The sequence below is a fragment of the Cavia porcellus genome, unplaced genomic scaffold (assembly GCF_034190915.1).
Source record: "Cavia porcellus strain 051 isolate PalLab524CR breed Dunkin Hartley unplaced genomic scaffold, mCavPor4.1 scaffold_19, whole genome shotgun sequence".
NCBI lineage: Eukaryota > Metazoa > Chordata > Mammalia > Rodentia > Caviidae > Cavia > Cavia porcellus.
Window position 1 is genome coordinate 7,352,125 of NW_026947502.1, and position 19,912 is coordinate 7,372,036.

Genomic DNA, 19,912 nt, shown 5'->3' on the forward strand with positions numbered 1-19,912 from the left:
TTCTGGGTTGGGTGGAGTATGTCTATTCCAGGAGACACGTCTAACTCACCCAAGTAGGAAAAGCACAATGCTCTGGGGAAAGCAGCAGGTGGCAGTTTCCCAAAGTAATTTTTATAAAGCACAGCTCCAAAGCACTGGTTTCACAGACATTTGAACAATATGTCTACTTCTCTGATTTGATTAAAGGCTCTGAGAAAGTCCTGTATTAATGAAACTTGTTTAACACCGGATCAAGTGTCTCCTGAACACATTTGATTACTGAATATTTTTATTTTATTATTTATTTTTTGCTTTATGTATCATAACCTATTAACATCTTGTAGAAATAACTTCGAGAAGCCACACACATAAATTGTATGGGTCTGGAACTTTCTCTCTTCATCTTAGTCTTTCTCTGCAAAATTCCATACTTAGATTAAACTTTGCTAGCATACCCTTTCACTTCTTTCATTCTAATTTTGCATGTTAGTGACAGAATTAAATGACAACCAGGGAAGTTACTATGATTTGAATGTGTTCTCCAAAGAGAATGGCTTGGAAACTTGATGTATAATGCAATAACTTTGGGTGGTGGGCCTTGACTGGAGGGTTTTGTTTTTTATCATGTTAATGCCAGTTATTAAAAAGAACTGGAATACTTTAAGCTGAAAAGCTGCTCAAGAAAGGAAACAATCATCAGAAGAGTCAATAGTGGAAGAAAAATATTTGCAGGCTATACACCTGGCGCAGGTTATTATCTAGAATATATGAGATGCATGGTGAGCCAAAAAACCTGTGTTGGATTTCAAGCTGGGCTGCGGACCCTGAGCAAGACTTACCACATCTCTGAGTGGGTTTTGCATCAGTGAAATAGCAGCTAAAAATACTAATATCATGCTTAAAACAGATAGCGAGGTTTAAGTTACATAATAAGAGAAACCATGCTTTTCACTATGTGGACATGTAAGCCCTCAATGAACCTTAGATGACGGCGGCGGGAAGCTGAGACCAGGGAGAGGTAGGACTTGTGGATGATCTTCAGCATTCGGTCTACAGCTCAGCTGTGAGCAAAGCCTGAGTTCTGGGGGACCAGGCTCAGTGTGGGCTGCAAGGGCACCAGGCTGAGGCCCTTGGCATTCTGAGGCATACAGCCCGGATTGACACAGACATCTTTATCGGGGAGGGAAAGTGTAGCTGAAAATAGCCTTGGCTGGGCTCCTTCCTCACTTGGCGCCATCTCCTTGCTATGGTGCTTCAAGGGGATCCATCTCCCTGCGTCTTAATCCTGAGAATTTCTCCTTGGGGAATGAAAAAGAATCTCATTCCCCAAGATCTTTACTTTGCCCATTCGGAAGGGAAAAACACCACCTTTTTTCCTCTCTGATCTAAAGCTACATTTTCCCAGGACTTTCTGGGTCACTAAAAGCTCAGCGTATCTAATGTACACATTTTGGTGACCCCTTCGTTTACTGAGCAATCATACCTGTGTACACAGAGCTTGGCAGGCTCCAGGATGACTTTCCTGATGAAGATATCTCTCTCCTGTCTGGCCAAGCCTGAGGCCCTCCGTGGGTAAGGCTTCAAGAAAGTGGGCAGCAGGGTAGAGAGATCATTGATGGAGAGCTGTTGAGTTTCCCCATCCTCTGCTGCTGCCCCAGTCACCAGCCAGTACAAGGAAGATGGGTTTGTGTCACACACAGAAACTGCTAGCTGCCTTTTATAATTCTAATGAACTTTAGGTCCTGGTGTTTGCATCAGAACACTTTGCTGGAATTTTCCAGGGAAAAAACGTTTTTTTTTTTTTTGTTTTTTTGAGAGACTAGGAATTTGTCAGTTGAAAGTGCTGTTTGAGGTGTCATTTGACTGCAGTGGTGACAAGAAACATGTTTCCGAGGGAGCCAGGGAGGATGGAGCTCTGGCCTGAGAAGGGCCACCACCCTCAGGCCAAAGAAACAGTGCAGTGTAGATTAAATGATTTATGCCAGCAAGTCACGTGGTAGACTTGTGGTCAGTTCATACTGCCCACACAGTTTTATTCTGGAGAAACAAAGTCAAACTCCAAGGGACCAAATTTAGTGGGCTGATCAGTTAACTGAGACAAGGAATCTTTCGGAATAAAAGAGAAAGGAGAGTCAGGGGTCATCCCTTTATTGAAATGGTAACAAAGTAGTGGAGTGTTCTGCACAGTGGTTTGCCTAAAGGTTTCTTCACTTCTTCCTTTTAAATGTCTCCTGTTTGTCAATGCTAAGCCTATGGGATTCTTATTTGTACAATTTTTGCTGTTTGATTTTTGAACAAAGGCTTCACCTTTAAGTCTTGGTTTCTCCATCTGTAAAATGATTAGTTTGGATCAGATTATTTCTAAAGCCTCTTCCAACCTAAAATTGTTATGCTGAAGCACGCAAGTTATTTTGACAACGCCTTGCAGCATGTTGGCAATCAGTAATTAGCTGGCAGCTGAAACAGACTATAAAGTAGACATCTTTGAACTGAGATCTTGAGTAATGCTCATTACCAGCTAAAGCAATGTGAGCCATGTTCTTTTGTTTAGTTCTCTGTCTGTCTCTGTATCTCTTTCTCTCTCTCCACACAGGGATCCAGGCTAACAAAGCCCTACTAGAATCTATTTGTCTCCTTTGGCATTAGAATGAAATCTATAACCTTGGTCCTATCAGCAGTATTTTCTACTATAGAGATCTCTTTTCCATCCTTGTCACAGTCCAGGAAGGTTTATATTTGTAATCCCATGGAGAAGTTATTGGCATTCTAGTGTTAATTCCAATGTACCACTTCCAGTGCAACCCAAGGCGAGAATAAAGACACTAAGACATATGTAAAGTTATGGGGAGCCAGGGAGTCCTAAATCCAGCCAGGATGGTGTTCACTGAAACAAAGGCCCTGACCCAGAGCCCAACCTGAGTTTTCTTAATTCTCTGTGAAGGGAGTGGCTTTGTGATGAGTGACAGGGAGAGTGGCAGAAATATGTGACTGCTCTGAGCTGGCTGGATAGGAGGCTGAGATCACCTCTGCAGTACGAAGAGGGCAAGAAATACAGAGAGAATAATCTGCAATCCACAACTGAGGTAGTAGCTAACGATTTGGGGACAGTGCTTCAGTTCTGATGTACAATCCTTTGTGCCCTGGGAAGTCAGAGTCTCTTCCTGGAGACTCAGCCCCAGACAACAGCATGGTTTTCTTTTAGCTCTCCATCCTGGCCTGCTTTACCATATATTTGGGGAGTCACTGGGTGGGGAAACAAAGACTGTCACCTACCATCAAAAGTTACACATCAGCTCCTCACCTAGCCCAATTTACATTGCTTAAAGCCAACTGAAGGGTCGAAGAAATAGCCCAGCCAGCTGTGTACATATCAGTTTATGGAGATAGGGTCATTTATCCAAAATGGAAATGGTTACTCTTCTTTCAAAGAGAGGCAAGATTTCTCTAGGGGTTTCCCCACACTCAACCCTTTGATGTGCTAGAGATGAACTCATTTTGAACAGTCACTCACTCCTCACTCATTCAACACATATATTTAAAGCCCTACCACACGCAGAGTTCTAGCTAAGGACTGTTTTAGGTAATAGTCATAAGCAGTGGATTAAACAGGAAACTCACTGCAATCATAGAGATCCCATTGTAGTAGGGACACAGGAGGAGGTAGACTTATCAATGGACAACAGGTGAAATACACATCTAACATCTAACACATAGCGTGTTAGATGTTAGAAAGTGCTAAAAAGAAGCCAAAGCAGACAAAGGGTAAATAGGGTGGAATTGGAATTTTATTTATTATTTGTAATTTTTTTTTTTTTTGTACTGTTGCGCGAACTCATGACCTCAGTCTCACCAGGCAGGTGCTTATATTACTGAGGTAAACCCCCAGCCCCTGGAATTGGAATTTTAAAACCAAGAAAAGTTTCATTAAAGTAACATTTATGGAAAGATCTAAAGGAGTGGCAGAGATCAGGAGAGGGTCAGTGGTCACCTAAAACCAAGGAATTTTGAGGTTTCACAGAGAAGCAAAAATTGTCTTTGCAAAAAAATATTCACCGATGACCTGGTCACTTGTACAATGAGCCACATTCGAGCCTCCTAAACCTTGTTTCCTTGTGTGTCATATTAATATTTCTGTTGGCTAGTCTGATGATAATTAACAGATACTACAGTCATCAAATAATATGTGAAAAGCAATTCAAAGTGTTTGTAAAGTAAAATTACCAATTATAGTACAGGGTATGGCTTCATGAAATCATTGAAAGTTACATTTGGAAAAGTGCTTGAGTTATAAGCAAATAAAGATCAATCTGAATTCTCACAGTAAGCAGGAGGAGGAGGAGATGATTACTGAGGATTTCACAGGCTAAATTACTTCAAATAAAAATGTTTAATTGAAAGATTATGAGGGATTGCTATGATTTAAACATGAAATGTACCCCAAAGACTCACATGTTGGAGGATTGATCTTCACTGCAGCCATGTTCAGAGGTGGCATGGAGAGAGGTGAGTTGATAGTGACGTTCTGACCTCATCAAGGGATTGGTCCACTGATGAATATTGAAGTGTGTGTTTCATTAGGAGGTGGGTCCACCTGAGGGAAGAGGTTCCTGGGGCTGTGACACTGAAAGGTGTATCTTGTCTCCAGTTTCTTCCTGCCTTTTTCTTGCTGCTTGCTGCACTGCAGGCAGTGCTTCTCTCTCACATACTCTCCTACGATGTTTCTGCCTGGCCAGAGGCTTAAAACCAATGGAATCAGTGCACCATGGACTAAACCTCTGAAACTGTAAGCCAGAATAAATCTCTTATCTTCTAAGTTGATTTTTAGAGCAAGTTATATTTTTGTCACAGAGATGAAAACTAACAGAGGCTATTCAGAAACATTTATTACTCTTTAATATTTTCACAAATATGACCCTGCTGATATTCATCTGTGTAAGTCAAACATGAAGAAATGAAGTTTATATCTTGTTTTGTACTTTTGGTGGGTGGATGGGAGTTTGCCCGAAAGCTGGCTAGGCTTGACTTACCTTTGGGTTTGTAGAATAAACATGGAATTAACAATACTCTAAATGTAAACTAGCAGTGATTTATTTTTTAGAGATTTTTGGTTTTAAGTTGAAGTCATTGTTATATCCCTTTGGCATACAATTTTTGGATTTGTTTTAAGTGATTTACTGAAATTTCCCTGAAGGGACTTGTCAGGTCAGGATGGGTGGGGGACTCGCTCAAGGTCACAGATTTAGAAGATGACAATTTCAGCAGTGCTTTCTCTGTGCTTTTCAAAGGAGCCTGAAGTCAAATCAGAAGAATCCTCTAGCAGATTCATGAATGAAACTCACATGGGAAATCAGGGCTTCCCAGCAGTTAATCAGAAAACCAGCATGGTAACTTTTTTTGAAAGATAGTTTTTATCTTTTAATAAAAATTTATTGACATCTAGAAAGATAAAGAATGTGTATGATTCCAAGTTAGACAACCTTTCTTATATTTTATGGCAGTCTTCAAGGAAGAGCATTCTCTTCAGAGCCCTGAAGAAGAAGATGAAATGTGCTTATTTGCAGAATGTTTCAGTGATAACTCTGAGCACCTTTCTCCCTTAATGTGTAAAGTGTAAGGCCTTTAATTCTGAGAAAGAGACAGAGTATACAGTGCATTTAATAACAGCCAAGCAATGTTGAGAACTATATTTCCCTTTTCACTCCTGGGGCTCTTAGAGAGGAAATAAATGCTTTCTTGAGTTTCTTGCTTTCTTATTTGCAAAGGCCTTGCATTTTCCTCATTTGACCTATGGCTTTAAATCCGTTGGTTTGAGGGAGTCCTTGGAGATTTTTAAATTTACATTTTGTTTAAATCCATCTAAGTAGTTACCTTAGCTGCTATTGTGTTGTAAGTACAGATGGGTAGATGAATACATAGGACCGAGGCCCCGTGAATACCTAGACACTTTGGAACTGACACATCCCTTTTCATTTTATCCTGAGGTTGTACAGAAAAGGGAAAATAACATATCTCAGGTTCCTAGTACGACTTTGACAAATGTCGTTGTAGAACTCATAGTTTCTCAATTATGATTGGCTACTCAGGTTCACCCGAGGGTGAATATGTCCATTTCCATATGCCTGGTCAGCACTGCCTGTATTTCAGTTCACTGTTACAGTTCTCTTTTCCTTTCTTATATCCCAGTGTCCCAAGAAGAGCTTATCATAGCCTGTCACTGCACCCATTGAGCTGATCCTGTTGGATTGTGTTTCAGAGAGTGTCCTGTACAGCTGTGCTGATATGCTTGCCCTGCCGTTTCTTAGGGGCAGTGTAAACTGCTTCTGTTTGCTAAATAAAGGTAATGATATTTCTCAAGCTGGTGTTGAAGATTAGCTTAGATAATTGATGTAAAGTGGCAAAGCGCTTAACAATGCTTTCAACCAAGCATGAATTCAATGGATGTTAGTTGTCACTGTAGCCATCATCAGTGACAATGGTGGTAGCAGCATTTTATGTAATCAACACTGGAAATTTCATCATCATTTTTGTTATTGCCACTGGCCAGTGGGAGTCAAACACTGCCTGCTCCTTTAAGTATATCCGCTCCAGCCTTGGTCTGACGCCTTAACCTTCCCTCTTGATGCCTGCTGTGTGGTCAGTCAGTTTCAGGTTGAATTCCAGAGTAGTCCATTCCTGTTTGAAAGATGATTTTAAATACAACTCACCCACGCTTTATGAGATTCTAATTTTTAAAATAAATTGCCTATCCCAGTATCATTATTCACATCTGAAATGATTTATATACCAATTATTTATGGCATTTATTTTTACTGTTCTCATGCATTTTATGGATCAATTAGGTCCTTGTTTTCTTTGTCTAATCATGCAAATCCCCAGTCAACACTTGCTACCTGGACATTGGGGAAGGAGGCAGGATGCCCCACAGTCTTTATTTCTTCCCTGACCTTTGTTACCAGCTCTCAATCCAGACTGAGAACCCCCTAATCTTCTGCCAAGATGCTCCTCTGGGTGCCTGTCACTCATCCTACTTACTGGACATATGGCATCCAAGACAGGTGTTAGACACCTACGGGATGGGGCATGCTGGGCTCAGTGTACAAGGTCCAAGATAAGCACACAAACTTTGAGCGTTATTGGCTTAGGGTTGGTATTTAAAACCACTGAGCTGGGGCTTGTTGACAGTGCCATAGCAAAAACATCCACAGGAAAGGATTAGCTGACAGCAGCCACTGGATTGGCAACTGTGCCACTCGGATTTTCTGTCCTCCTGCAGTGGAGAAAACATACACAGAAGATCACAAAGGTACCAAATGCTAGGTGAGATCGATGCCAAGGATGGCATCTTCCTTCAGCTCAGTGAGCCTGCAATCCTCCTAAGAAAGGGAGATGCACAGCCACCGATCACAGAACAGGGCAGGGTAGAATGGGTGTGAAGAGTGGGCAGCATGTTCAGGCCAGAGATCAGGGAAGGGGCTTAGTAGAGAAGAAATCACAGGAAAGATGTTCTTTGTAGAGTAACTTAAGTGATAAAAGACATTTTAAATGCTAAAGAGGGGAAGAAGGCATTCCAGGCAGGTGGAACTAGATGGAAATGGATTCACAGGGGCACACAGCAGGAGCTCCAGGTAGATGGGTGGGTGAATGAGCTGATGCTGTGTCTGGGGCTGGCTGTTTCTGTCTGTCTGAAGCCAGCCCTTCAGATGGATCTGTGCCTGAGTTCTGAGGTTCCGAGGTGTAGCTCCTGCACCGCCCAGGGAACAGAATGGGAGCCTGTCACCTTGTGCTGAGACGTGAAGGGCAGAGCAGAATAAACTTCTCCCACGAGGCCCATAATGATGGCACTCAAGATTGTGGATGGCAGGCCTGTTCCAAGAGTTCCGATGGGTACCCGGGCAGCCGTGCAGTAAATCACCCTCATCGCACCACACGGCATATTCCTGGCTGCCTCATGCATTCTCTCTGGAGGAGCAAGGACAGCGCGTACAGAAATTGGAGAGCAGATCTGCAGAAAACCTCAGAGCTGGAGGTGTCCCTCCCTCCCCAGATGGGGGAACTGAGGCTTGGGGAGAGTAGTCGTGTGTATAGCTAGCAGGAGGTACAGGCGGCACAGTCACTGGGACCTGATTCTTCTCATTCATTTCTTCATTTTATCCTACGCTGCCTCCTTCCTTTTCCTTTGAGGCTTAAGGTGTTGTACAGCCTCAACTGGTGCTAATCTTTAGCTACCAAAGGTGAGTGTTATCATGGGCTATCACCTCCTTCCCCAAGAGATTCCCTCCCCTCCCTTTCCCTTGCTCTCAGGAGAGGACCCTGCCAGTCTGGGTAGAAGCTCAATTTGTTGGTATCCCCTGAAGAATCGTGGTGTTTTTACAAGTGTAAAGAAAAGATTAATCACTGACACTTATTTTAAAAGCATGGTAAGGAAGCCTCTATGCAGCACTGTTACCACAGGTTTTGAGGCCACCGTATTGGGATCCTGAGTGGAGGAGAGAGACAGGGCTCAACCCTGAATGCAACTTTTGCAAGTGGGAATTTGAAGCCAAGGAGCAGGAAAATTAGATGGAAAATTAGATGGAAAATTACTAACAGAAGTGGGAAAGATTCTGGCCAAGGGGATTTAGCAGGGTTCTTACAGAAACCGACCCAAGTGAACAGGTGTCACCTGGGTGGTGGTGGGGAATGAACTTGATCAGACGAAGGTGTTAGATACTAAGGATGGGGAGGGTCCAGTGATAGCAAGGTTCTTTGCTAAAATGAGATTTTATAAACCAGTGAGCCGGTGGGCCAAGGAGAATGTTTGGTTTGGGCAAGCAAAGAATAGTATTGATTTTAATGAAGATTGTTAGTGCAGGGTGCCCAAAGGTGGCACTTTGGGCATTACAGAGCACGTGATTGTCACTGTCAAGCTGTTGTTAAACTCCCCATAACTAGGTAAAACTTTCTCAAGTCAAGTTAGACTGGAAAAGACTGTAACTGTCCTTGGAATTTAATTGCTGTACTTTCTGTGTACCCAGAAGCCAAGATATCTTTTTCCTTCTCCGACCTGCTGTCTGAACTGCTCTCTAAATGACTTTTCACAGATGGTGGTTCTGTTCCTGCTCTCCCTGGGTCTCCCTGGAGTGTTCTGGCTGTGTGGTTGGGGTGGAAATGGAAAGGGAGGTGCTGACTGACCACATGGGGCAGTGCTAGGGAAAAGAGTTTGGGGTGAGGGCATTTGAGATATGGTTCATGACTAGAAAGTCAGGCAAGCAGGGAATCTGAGGGAAGTACAGAGCCTAGGCTGATGACATGAGGGATGTCTTGCTGCAGGTTCTGGAGTCATGGGACTGAAGTACAGAGCAATGTCAAAGTGGGGCCAGCCATTCACGCCATCAATCATCCCAGTGTGAAGCAGTGAAGTCAGCTTCTAAAGCCAGCCTGAGAAGGCTGGATCTGCAGGAGGATGCCACTTGGGTCTTGAAAAGGAAAGGCACCATGCTGGACGTGATCAGAGGAAGGCCAGGCAGCCTGTGAGGCTGAGCCAATCCTGGCTCCATAGGTAGTCCTGCCTGGGGATGTGGGTGTTAGCATCTGGTCCCATGACCGTGAGCCCCAGCCATGAGGAGATAAGGCTGGGGCTCCATAGCAGTTGCCACAGGAAGTCAGTCCTATGATTTAATGCAAGTGAAAATGGGTTTCAGCTCTACTTCCCACAGGCAAAAATCAAGACACAACTGGAGGTCCTTTGATGAGGCATTCATTCAGGAGACCTTAAAATTCAAATTACACCATCTCTTTGAATTCCTGTTCCTGTACTGTGATTCACAAGCCATTTCTCTAGGCTCCAACTCCTTCATCTAGATGATTCCTCTCCAGCCCTCAAATTTCAGGTGTCTTCTCTTCCAGAAGCCTTTCCTGACTACCACTGCCTCTCTGCCCAAGGTTTTCTTAGTCCTTTATCTCTCTCCTGAGTTCTCTGGCATGTTTATATCTGTGTGCCAGCCATAGTGCGTTAATTAGTTTCCTACATATTTATTTACCTTTGCTGGTCTTCTCCGTTAATAATGTGTTCTTTGAGGCAAGCTACGGTGTGTTGTAAATTCCCCCCTGCCTTACTCAGGTTCAGAGCACCCAGCCAATGCTTGCTGCACAAGGATGCAGGGCCGTGATGATAGAGGAGCACCACAGCTCCCTCCTGCTCAGCATACCTAGTGCTACCTAGGCAGCACACACCTGCCTGCCTCACTGCACTGATTGAGGATCAAGTCCCGTTACATAAATGAAGTCTGGAGACCTTTGAGGGCCAACATGGAGGGTAAAGGAGTCTTATTGTCCCATGTCCTCCCTAGGGCTGCCAGAGGGACTGTTCTCTCTCAGATTTTCTTGTCTGTCTTGAGAGGAGATTTGCTTCCCAAACAAACCAGTTCAGCTTTGCTCCAGGTAAAGGATGATCTGATCATGGTGAATCTCCTCCTTCACCTCCACTCTTCCTTTCCCTCCTCCTCCTGCTCCTTCGCTTTCCTGCCCTATTTTCCCGGAGGGAAGACTCTACAGTGCAAAGAGCTTGTTCTCTCTATTAATATCTTTGTGTGCTACGGTGGGCCACAAAATTGTGGTGCAAAGGGGGTGCTTGGAGTGGGAAGGGATAATGATCTGCCATCCCAGGAATCTGGGTCATGTAGATTCCAGGGACTGTTTTTCCCACTGACACTTCAGATTTGTGATTTGCCTAAAAGTGCTCGGTTGAGTGGAAATACCACACATTGCAGCGTGGGGAGGTGCACTTTGGCCTGGGCAGAGATGCTGACTAGCTGTGCAATGCCAGGCAACTCTTTGCACTTTGTGTGCGTCTTCATTTATAAAAAGGGATAATTGAGATACGATCAGTAAAACTGAGTGGGAGCAGTCGTGCTCTGCACAGGTTTCTGCCTCTGACCCTGTCCTGTTCTTCCTCACAGTTCAGCCCCTCAGAGTGGATCGAGGCTCAGAGGAGCTCCGGCCTGCAGTCACAGAGGTGGCAGATGGCGTGCCTGACTCTCAAGCTCCATGCCCGCCACAGCCCCTGACTTCAATACGCATCCTCGGGGACCATCGTGAGTGGTGTTTGGGGGCACTTTAAATTCCAGGTGATCCAGAGCTCTGACTATGAAAATACAGCTTATCCCAAGTGACATATTTGCCTTTAGGAGGAAACAGTAATGCCTTTGAACAGCCTGAAAAGGAGAACAAGAGAGCGAAGGAACTAGATCAGATACTCTCCTGTAGTCTGGGCTTTCTCATGCCCAGGAGAGCAGTTTAACGTCATAGATACAGAACCAGTTATACCACACAAACCCCTTCTATCCCAGTTCTCACCCATTTCAGGGGGTATTGGTGACTCACTAAACTTCCCCAAGCACTTTCTGCTCGTCTGTGAAATATACTACTGCAAGAACAGAGTCAGCTCTACCCTCCTCACCAGGTGCATGTGAAGGTCACCAACTTTTTACCTGACATTCCGGGGACCACCTACAGATGACCATAGAGAACGTTGCCTCTGGCCATGGGTCCAGTGTACGCCCATTTCCCTGTCTCAGCTCAGTGTGGGGCACCTCCATGGGGAGGCCCTGTGCCCCACACCAGAGCAAACCTGCATGTTACATTCATGTTTAGCTCCATGGGATCGGCCTTCCTAGAACTCTTTTACTGTCATGAAAGTTTTGTGGTTTCTAATTAATGTGCCCCCTTTTAAAAGACCATATTGCAAACAAAGGGATGGACTGTGCCACATTTGCTCACTGATGGATTGCTTTTTTAAATTTTTTATTTTTTTGTCTTTTTGAGACAGGGTGTTGCTATATAGTTCAGGCTGGTCTTGAGCTCACTTTGTAGCCTAGGCTGGTCTCAGATTTGCAGTGATGCTCCTGCCTCAGCCTCCTGAGTGCTGGGATTACAGCGTGTGCCATTTGCTGGTGTATTACTATTACCAGCACAATAAGTAGGAAGTTGTAGGTGCTAAACAAATATTTGAGAATTGAATAATGAATCAGTGAATTAAAGGCAGGGTGGAGGAGAGAGACTATCACCTAGCCAAGTAGCCAATCAGAAAGGCTTATTCAGTCTCTCAGCACCTTTCTTGTGTGCAGCTTCTGTTCCAGGGATGTGGACAGCCCACAAGAGTAAAGAGATGGTTCTAGATGTAACATTTGGAGACCCAAGGGGCCTTCTCTGAATCCATCTTACCCTAAACTAGATCCGTGATCGTGCATTCTCTGTCTCTCAGAACTGCTCATTTCCTTCTGACACTGGTCACAGCTATTCAGCTACTGTAGCCTACCTACTGTCCACATCAGCTCACCACCATACCCAAGCACTGGGCACAGTGCCCAGCATATGGGGACTTCTGAATGACTAGCGTCGCGGGGAATGTAGAGCTACAGAGGAAAATGGCAAGATGCCTCTTCTTAAAGCATCAGTGCAATGGGGAACACAGGAGCCCTGATGAATGTGGAACCCTTTTAGGATGCCATGTGACCCTAAATGCTCCTTCTTGTGAAAATGATGATAATGCTGAAGCTTATGGTAGCTAGAGATGTGGGGTTAAGTCTGATAGTGGGGTGCTAATAGGCACCGATTCTATTCGCAGAGATCATTTCTTTATTTAATGCATGTTTGCTGAGTGCTTACTACTGGCCCTGTGATGTTGCAGGAGAGCGCAGTAAGCAGGATGGGCTGGATCCAGTCTCAGAACTGGTAGGATGCCACGTCGTGGCTGGCAGGGTCCAGGGAGGGGTCAACGGGAGATTAAGATAATACACCTAAAAGGGGCTGGGGATTTAGCTCAGCGGCATAAAGCGCCTGCCTTGCAAGCAGGCAGTCGTGAGTTCCATCCCTGCTACGGATAAAAAGGAAAAAGACAAAAAAAAAAAAAAAAAAGATAATACACCTAAGGACAGCTGGGACCAGGTGGGGTATGGCCCTCTGGTGGATGTGACTCCAGCATCTTTATTTGTGCAAAGTAAAAGGGGGTGGGGCGCGGCCTATAACTGGGTCCAAAGTGCAAGGTCTCAGTGTTTCCTGAGAGCTCAAAGAGCTACTCCTGCTGTAGCAGGACGGGATGCTGAGGGGCAGGGAGCCTGCAAGTGGGCCGCTGAGCTAGGGGGCAGCTTGTCCACGCGGTCTGCCTCTGGCATTTCGTGCTCCTGGGACTGCTCTGCTCTAGACCCAAGTGGTTCACCGACCTCCAGTGCAGCCACTCCACACATAGGAGTAGCAACTCCTCCTTTTCTGGTCTTTACTACCTTGTACTCCTGCAAATAAAGGGGTATTGCAGTGGTCTGTGGTGTCCCTTTTTCAGGCCTATAATAAGCGTTTCTGCTGGAGAAATTGTAGACTGACTGCTCGTGATTTACAAGAGTCCCACATCAGTCCTCCTGTCCTGCATTGAATTTACACCTCTCTTGTGACCAGTCTGGCTCGCTTGTAAATAGTATGAGCTACTTGGTTTAGTCCTCACAGCTGCCAAACCTGGGGCCTGATGGAGCCTCAAAAATCTTATTTCATTATCTCTAAATTTGGTGTAGTATTAATAATTATAGAAGGATTGCTGTGAGTTTAAATGAGATAATGAGATAATTGTGTGTTGTGTCTAGGAAATTGCTTAGCATGGTAAACACTCAGTATTTCTTGGCCCTCTCCTATTATTATTGATCTAGCTTGATTGGGTACCTTATCAAACAATGGGGAAAATGAAGCAGAATAATCAGGCTGCAGAAACTGCAAGGGTCCACCACTTAATCCATCCACTGGAGGTTTTCAGGAGATGAAAGGGAAGCCTCAGGGGCAGAGACATGGAGGCTGGTTGTCAATAGCCCGGGCTCTCGTCCCATTTAGTCACCAATTCCTGCATGACCTTGGGTCCCTCCTGTCTCTTGCTCTCACTTCCGCTGGCCATAAGCGCATGGAGGAGGGCTGGCTGGGCACTGACACCTCTCCTCACCTGTGAGTCCACCACTAGTGTCTACAGTGAGTATGTTTTTCTGCCTCTCCAAAGTCTGGGCAGGTCAGAGCTGAGGCATCAGAACAGGGGTGGCCTTTGTGGCAGAGACCGGGCTGTGATCTGCTGTGTCCATCTGCCTCTTCCCCAGGGCAGGGACCTGAGGGCTCACTGCTCATCCCATGATGCCACGCTCCTTCCTGGCCCAGCCTCGGCTGGCAGCTCCTGTCTGGGGACGGAGGACTTGTGCTGGGACCCTGGCTCTGTGGCCATGCTTGCTGTCCCAGATGCTCGCCTGCGTGCCCGGGACATTCACCCCAGTTCCTGCTGGATCGTCACTCTTCTCTTCTTAGTTGCTTCAGCTCTGAGGGATCTTGGGCCTGACCCGCCAGCAGTCGGCAGGGCCCAGAAGAGGGAAGAATGGAAAAGAAGGAAGCAGAGGCAGGGGAGTGCTGGGTAGCTGAGCAGATGGCGGGGAGAGGGCAGCAGGACATGCAGCCAGAGGGGAGTATAAAGCCTTCGCTGAAAAGGCAGCAAGCAAATATCTCCATATCCATGGTGAACAAAACTGAAAGAGAGGAGGCGAGATACAAGAGAAAGAAGAAACAGGGGGATAGGGATTGAACAAAATAAAGAAAGGAAGGACAGAGAAAGGAGTAGCAAGTTCATAGGAAGTAAGGGAAGGAGAAGAGAAAGGTGTTGTTGGGTGGGCAGGAGGAGGAGCGATGCAGAGGCAGCCTGAGAGGGGTCTGCTTCGAGGTCCTTCTGGATCTTTTGTTAGAGTTGCCACAAGTTCCAACATCTGAAGCTGTGTGTGTGTGTGTGTGTGTGTGTGTGTGTTGTGTGTGTGTGCACGAAGACACTGTCACCTGTTAAAATCCAGCATTTCCTGAGGTAGGGTGAACCTGGAAGTTGCTATCAGGTCAAACCCTGTTAGATGAATGGAACAGCAGGATTTGTTTTTAGGCACCCACAAAAATCCTAGTAAGCAAGGCAGGACCAGGGACCTGGAGGGCAGCGGTGAGAAGGCAGGAACATGGTGGATGGCAGGGAACCAGGCTTGCAGCAGGGAGCTGGAGGCTTCTGGAGCTTCTGTTTTGCATGAGGTCCTGTGACTTCTGCCTCCTTGATCCCTGCCTGTTCCTGGGGGCTATGGGGGTGGGGGCGATGCCACTGGAGATGCTTCAGCCTGGGGTTTCCCAGTGCGGGCTGCACACATCACTGGGGACAGCAGGAGGTGCTTTCCTGAAGCCAAAGCCAATATTTTAAGTTCAAATAATTGTATGTGTATTTACAGTTTTGTATCTCTCATTAATGGGTCTTAGAATTATAATAGAGTTATTCTTATTCCAATAGTAAGAATAATAACAATGGAATAATTGATTATTTGCTTCAGGGTTGCTGCTTTTCTATTTGTAACAGTGCTGTAAAAATTTCTTCTTAAAGTTTATGCAAAACGAAGAGAGGATAAAAATAAATAGTAAGGGGATGGAGACACGGCTGTCGTGTAGCTAGCGAGGAAGCACCAAGACAACAGCCCTAGTTGGGAATGTGAATTTCTAGTTCAAGCCTCTCACAGGGGGTGACAGGGCTCCTGAGAGAGGAAATGATTTGCTCAGTGGATTTGCACCAGGGGTGCAGTTGGATGACAACCTGGGACGCCCTCCTTCTGCTCCCTGTGTCTTGCCTGCCCAGGCTCCTTGATAACTCTCCTCTGATAATCCTCCGTGAAGCCCCTAGCAACTGATCTGTTAATTAGGGCTCTTCTGGACAAATTGTAAACCTCCTGTCCCTTCCATTCAAGAATGAAAATAGTATTTTGGTCTCAAGATTGCATGTCACGGTAGCTACCTTGGAATTATATGAACATTAGACATGGCGTGAGTTTTCTAGATTGCCCTTGATTTATAGAATCAGTGTGTGTGGAGAAAAATGACATATAAATCAAATTTGCACAAATCAAATTCCATTTTCCATTGATTTATTTTATCTCAGAGGTGTTTTATTTTAATTTTGGAATTATTTATACTTGGTAATTGCTTTGAGCTACCCCCCTCCTTCTGTGAAAAAATAAAAATAAAGACACTGGCTTGAGAGCCAGATCGAGCAGATATGAATTCCAACTCTGCTATAGTGAGTGAATCTGGAAATCTCTTTGATTCTTCCTGTCCCAAAATGAAATGGAAAATGGGTCTAAGCAAGAGCATCTCTGGAAGCTTTTTCCACTATCTCTAAGATCACAGACTTCTCTGAGTTTTTGTGCCTGACTTCCGTGAGCTTCCTTGACTGTTTACTTCTTCTGGGTCAAGGACAGGTGAAAGTTGCATCCCAAAAGGAGCACAGTCCAGTCCTGTCTGTCAGGGTTAGTACCACGGAAGGAAAGAGACCTCTGCAGGCTGTGAGAGGGGAGAGGCTGACACAGCGGGCCACTTCGGGAGGGTCTGTTCCACGTGTCTGCGTGAGGTATTACCCCGTCCCCAAGGCAGCATCACTGCTGCAGACCTAATGAACTGCATCCTGCTACAACCTGAGTCAGGGTCTGGCGGGCATCCGGCCAGAGTCAGGCTGTTCGGAGTGTCTCCTGGGGAGTTTTCTTCTAGTCCTGAGAAAGAGAAGCTACGCTTTCTCTGGGGGTCAATGCCGTCAGTGTTCTTTTCTGTTAGCCCTGAATTCTGTGAAGTGCCTTGAAAGAGCTCGAGAGAGGAGAAGCAAACCACACACAAAGAAGGGAACAGGTCAAGGCTGCGGAGGGCAGAGCCTTTGCTTCTGTTATTTTGGAACTCAATTGCACTTTATCCTTGTGCTAAATAAGATCCCTCATTGTGCTAATAAATTATTCATGCAATACTTTTTTCTGATTATTAAGACTGATTTCTGTCACTTACAACCAAGTAAGTGCAGACACTGTCCTCTGTTAAAATCCAGAATTCTGACCTTTTAGAAAACAGGAATCCTGACATATAAGAAAGGTACCATCCCAGATTCACTGGGTCAAAATCTGTGGTGTTGGGTTTCAGATATTATTATTATTATTATTATTATTATTATTATTGTTACTGGTACCAGGGATCAAACTCATGATCTCACGCTTGCCAGGCAGCCACTTACGTCACTGAGCTAAATCCCCAGCCCTAGATATTAATTATTAAAACAAAACCTTTTCAGATGATTTCCAGATACAACCAGGACCTTGCTTATGGCATAATAAAGAGAAAGGATGTAGAACTCAGTGTCGTTTAAGTGTAGCTTTAATTACTCTGTTAGTCAGTTTTTAATCCTGAGAGAAAATGCATGACATATACAATTTGAAGAAGGTAGAGTTTATTTTTCCTCACAGTTTCAGAAAGTTAAGTCCATGGTTGCTGGCTCCAAGGCAGAAATATGGTGGAAAGGCAGAGCAGAGGAAAGCTGTTCAGTTCATGGTAACCTGGAAGCACAGACAGATGGAGAGAGCTAGACGGAGTAGGGTCTGTGGTCAAGATACACTCTTACAAAGCTCCTTCCTCCACCTGGACTCCACCTCCTAGTAAGCCTCCTAGTAAGCCCATTCATGAATGGATTAATCTATTGATGAGTGCCCTCCTGACCCAGTTACCTCTCCACTGCTGCCTTGGGGATCAAGTCCTCAGCACATGAGTGTTTGGAGTCACTTCATCCTTAAACCATAAATGAGGACCCAGGTGCTCTTGACCATAGTTTTCTCACTGGTCATTGGTCTCCACATCTGTAAAGGGAAGTAGGTCTCATCTTAGGCTCTGCCCAGAGCTATTTCACGGAGTAAAGAACCACACTGGTCCCGAGCCATGTTCCTCAGCCAGCAGACTCTGGGGTGGAGATTCATTGGCAGAAAGTTCTTTAGGGAACCCCACCTGGAAAAGGAAAGGAACAGAAGTAGGAGGGGCAGAGGGAGACCCAAGTAATCCAGCAGCGGTGCAGCCGAGAGAGCCCTGAGAGTTGTTCTGCATTGGTTTGAGTGAGGCAGCCTGCTCCCATCAGTCTCTCAATGCAAGCAAGACATGTTTCTTCAGCTTGGGCAAGCACTGATGACTGAAGCCTCCATTCTTGCCAGGGAATCTGAACGGCGTATCTCAGGCTCCATCACTCCAATATTTAATGCCATTTATTGGGTAAATAAAGTGAGCCCCTCATCCTCTTTCTGAAATCTCTTCCACCTTGGTGTCCCCCAGTTGGAAGGTACCCGCCACACTTTCCTTCAGACTCTGATAATCCATCTGTCTCCACACCCTTGGCTTTGCCTTTCAGTGTTTTTATCAGCTTCTTTTTCCTCTTGGTCTTTGCTACCACTGCCTTAGTTCAATTTGCCTTTGTCTGTCATCTAAACTCTTTCCACAGCTTCCTAATTGGTCTCCCGGCTTCCTGAATTTTTCTTAAATTCATCCTGCATGCAACTGCCAGAGGGATCTTTCTGAAATGCAGAACATGTCACTGCCCTGCTTAAAACCTTTCAGGGCTCCCCAGCTGCCCGCAGGATATAGGCTAAAGCTGAGTGTGGCCTGTGGAGCCCCCTCTTCCTGCTGGTGCTCACTTCGCTGCTGGGTGCCTCTCCTGTTTGCTAATGCCTTCGCTCCTCTTGGAGTGACCTTCCCCTTTCCATCACCCTAATTCATATGCAGCCCGGAGGACATCACTGCCCCCAGCATGCCTAGCTGGACTTGGCTCCAGAGATCTCCTCTGACGGAGCTCACCTTTGCGTGTTCCTGTGTTTGCTTCTTATTAGTAGAACTTACGCTATAATCTTAATAGCTTCATTTATTGAGTACTTTCTTGGTGGCTGTGCTAAACACTTTATACTGATTATCCTATTTAATTCTCAGAATAACCTGATGAAGCAAGAGCTTTTTTTAATCTGTTATACAGATGAACAAGTTAGCCCTTGATTAAGGAACTCTTTCATGGGGGTGGTTGGGACTGGAAATTGACATTGTTGAACTACATTGGTCTTGCTCTTATACTTTTTAAGATGTTTAATTGAGACAGACTAACTGTGCATGGTTATGGGGTGCTGTGTAGTATTTCTATGTGGGAATATACCGTATTTTTAGATCAGAGTAACCAGTGTGTCTGTCTCCTCATTTCTTTGCGATTGAAACATTGAAATCTTCTCCATTAGCTATTTTAGGTTATACAGTTAGTTGTTGTGAACCATGTTTACCTCGCAGTGGTCTGGAATCTTAGAAGTGAGTCATTCATCCCGTCCAGCTGTGCTGTTGTACTGGTAAACCATCCTCTGTCCATCTCTCCCTCTCCCACGCCCTTCCCAGGTGCTGCTGGCCACTGTGCCACTCTCCACTTTTTTGAGAGCCACTGCTTTTGCTTTCACCCATGAGAACATGTGGTGTTCATCTTTCTGGGGCTCAGCATAATGACCTGCAGGATCAGCCATCATAGATGGCAGGGTTTCATTCTTTTTACATGACTGGATAATATTCCATTCATGTATACACACTTTCAGCCATAGCTCTGTGTATTTTGATTTCCTAACTCGTCAGACCTGGCATTTGTCCTGTTTTGAGGAGAATAGTGTTTTATCGCTCTTTGCTCGCTTGCTGCTTGGCTCCCCTCCCTCTAAAGGAAACGAGAGTCGAGGCATCAGTCTCAGGATAGCTGTGAACAGTGCAGAATCCCTCCATATTCATTAGTCTCTTGGATTTTTGTGCATTTTGAGTGCTAATTGGGGTTACAAAAAGAGTGATCATCCAAGGCTGATGTTAGCCTTTTACTAATCAGTTTCATAAATAGTCTTTTAAAGGAGTAGGTTCTGGAGAACTTTCACTTTATTTCTAGTGAGGTTTGACCATATCTATGGTCACAAGATACAGTGAATGTTTAAGTTTTAAAAAAAGTTACAGTCGAATTTAGGCTGATTCTGTGTCTTCGCTATCTGACTATACTGTTCTTGTTTTATGGACATTTTAACTTTAGTACCCAAAGCAGTGTCTTATTTTTTAAGAAAGTAGC

General features: G+C 45.0%; 1 long non-coding RNA gene across 3 annotated transcripts in view; it reads left to right on the top strand.

Moving 5' to 3' along the window:
- LOC106026421 (uncharacterized) overlaps window positions 1–19,912 on the top strand; it is a 93,950-nt gene that overhangs the window by 62,473 nt on the left and 11,565 nt on the right. For 2 of the 3 annotated variants that reach the window (XR_010041058.1, XR_001200059.2), the window contains exon 3: window positions 10,917–11,051. This is a non-coding gene — a long non-coding RNA (uncharacterized LOC106026421). Of the gene's footprint in view, window positions 1–10,916; window positions 11,085–19,912 lie in introns of all 3 variants that reach the window. The other variant, XR_010041059.1, reaches the window with a different exon arrangement.